This window comes from Carlito syrichta, unplaced genomic scaffold, assembly GCF_000164805.1.
Source record: "Carlito syrichta isolate Samal-C Ts95f unplaced genomic scaffold, Tarsius_syrichta-2.0.1 Scaffold84685, whole genome shotgun sequence".
Taxonomy (NCBI): domain Eukaryota; kingdom Metazoa; phylum Chordata; class Mammalia; order Primates; family Tarsiidae; genus Carlito; species Carlito syrichta.
The window spans coordinates 33,692-36,446 of record NW_007028781.1 but is presented as its reverse complement, the minus strand read 5'-3'; positions in this window follow the sequence as shown (position 1 = coordinate 36,446).

Genomic DNA, 2,755 nt, shown 5'->3' with positions numbered 1-2,755 from the left:
GTGGGGGGGGCCCTCCCAGACTCGGAGAGCCCAGGGCACCTGCCAGGCGGGAGACAAGTATCCTGGGGACAAGCAGGCCCTGTGGAGGCAGGAGGCAGCATCCTGTCCCCCGATCTTCGCCCTGACTCTGCCGCAGCTTCAGCAGGAGAAGGGAGGAGGGCCATATGCTGGTGGTCAAGACGTCCCCCGAGGACCCAGGCCCAGCTCAGTTCACCCATTTTGCCTCCCGATTCTCTCTCCTCCCTCCTATTCCTTCACGGCTACCTTTCAGGGCAGCGATAATGCTGGCTTCCAGGTACCCAGCAGGAGCGTCTGACACCTCCTCCCAGTGCAGGGCTGATTCCAGCCTGTGAAGCCCCTGGTTTAACTTGGAAGTTGGGGGGAGTGGCCCCATAGGAAGGGATCCCCCAGAGCCCTGGTGACTGCCAGGTGGCCCAGCTGCCACCGTCAGCCAAAGGGTGGGAAGCCTGGGCTCCAGGGTCCTTGCCCCACCTCCATCACCCCCTGGGCCTTCACTGCCAGACCCCAGCTCACTGGGAGGTGACCTCAGTGGCTCTGTGGAATAAAGCTACCTGACTCAGGGCCCTGCTGCTGGAGTGTGAATGGGGACGGGGCACCAGCCTCATGCCCCTGGCCGAAGCGGACCCTGCTTCCTTCTCAGCCTGTTCAACAAGTGTCCAGAGGCCAAGGCTGCGTCAGGGGAGGCATGGCCACTGAGGGTTGAGATCTTCAGGACAGCTGCCAGGTCCGGGGAGGAAGCCCAGGAAGGGCAGAGCGAGGGACAGGACCAGTGACGGGCTCCTTCTGGAACTCGGGGAGGAAACTGAGGCTCGGAGAGGGGTCAAGACGTCCCCAGGATGGCACTAGGGGCTAGGAGTGAGGCAGCCCTGAACTCCGTCTCCTGTCCGCTGCCTCCCTGGCAGTGCACGCCTGCTCCCTTGGCACTAAGTCACTGACTGGGTGAGCATGGCAGGGGCTCCAGGTCTGTGCCCAGTACTGGCTAGGGCCACAGAGAGCAACAGGGGGATGACGGTCCTGCATGAAGGGCCATAGGGGAACACGGGCAAAACCTGGAAGACCGGGGAGGCTGCCTGGAGGAAGAGACTTGAGCTGGGGCTCAAAGGGGGTTGAGGCGGGAAGGGCATGTCCAAAGGCACAGAGTCCCTTTGGCTGGAACAGAGCTTAGGAGGGGAAGCATGGAAGAGGATTCAGAGGCAAACAGGTGGGGTGCCCAGAGTTTGGAGACGAGCTAAGGATTTGACCTTGAAAGCAGTGGGGAGCTGTGGAAGGCTCTAGAGCGGTAACAGGAGTGGCTTCCCATTTTAGGACCACCCACTGGCATGGATATGAAAGGAACTGTGGGCAGGGAGGGCCCTGCAGAAGTCTAGGAAGGAGAAGATGGGCTGGACCCAGCAGGGGGTGGGCTGGAAGACTATTTAGGACAAGTCAACAGGACCATGGGGTCACTGGTCTCTCCGGGGCAGTGGTGATGAAGCCAGGAGGCCAGCTGGAGGTAGTGGGCGCAGCCAAATGTGGACAACTCTTTCTGGAAGCCCAGCCAGGAGCAGAGGGGAGAGAGGGAGCTTCTGAGGGGACCTGGAGAGAGGCCTTGGAGATAGGGAGCCATGGCCATGTCCACAGGTGGATGGGGCGAAGGGGCAGCAGAGACCAGCTGGGTCTTGCCAGGCGGAGATGGGGCCATCACGTGGGTGTTAGAGCATGCCTCTGTGGGGCCTCTCACGGGCTCAGTGGGATGGGCAGAAATCAGTGTTGGAATCACCTTGGGTGCTTTGCTCAACGCAAATTCATGGGTCCTAGTCAGGATCCCGGCCAGAAGAGGCTCATCTGCCTCTCACCTAGAAGCTTGCTAGAGGCTCTTGCCAGCAAAATTGGACACAAAAGCGAGGTATGCTTTGGGAGTGGTATGTCTTCAGGAAGTGGTGAGGGACTCCAGAGAGCGGGCAGAGGGTCCCCTGGCCTGTGTCTGGGGCTCGCTGCCTGGCAGGGGCCTCCCCCAGACGCAGGGAGCCCTGGCAGGACTAGGGAGCCGAAGGGGCCGGCCAGGTGGATGGAGGGCCAGGCTGGGCAGGAAGGAGAGGCCCGATGCCCAGCTGACTAGCGAAGATGCAGCCCAGTTGTCTGCATTTCCCAGGACTTAGGGCAGAAGGGCAGTAAAACAGGGAGAGGTGGAAGTGGTCAGCAGTGTTGAAACAGGAAGTGGAGGGGGCATCCTGGGGACTCTGGGACGTGGCAGATGCAGCCAGGGTTCTGCCTAGAATGTCCACTTCCCGTTTCTCTGGGTGTCTGGCCATGGCCCAAGCCCTCCCTCGCACACATGAAAGGGACAGCAGGACAGGTCCCTGGGCTTTAGGGAAAAGCCCCACCCCCCCGTAGGTTTGCCTCACCTTGAGTCTAGCCTCCGTCCCCAAAAGCAGCCCAGAGAAAGAGAGGGAGGCAGCCAGGCTGGGCTGTTTCTTCAGGTTTATTATGTGGTGGGGTCGGACACAGCTGAGAAGCAAGGCCCCATCCCCGAAAGCCAGACGCAGAGGGGCCCTGGCACAGCCCACAGACCAACTCTCCCCGGGGCAGTCCCTCGTCACAAGGTCCGAGTGGCTCCCCAGCCCCTGCTGAGCCCCTTTTGCGCCCCCATGCCAGGCCAGACACTGCCAGCAGTGCAAGGGCAGCTGAGGTGAAGGCCGCCTGCTCCCTCCTGGCACGGCCGAATCCCCATGCCCTTCGACCCCCCAAATGCCTG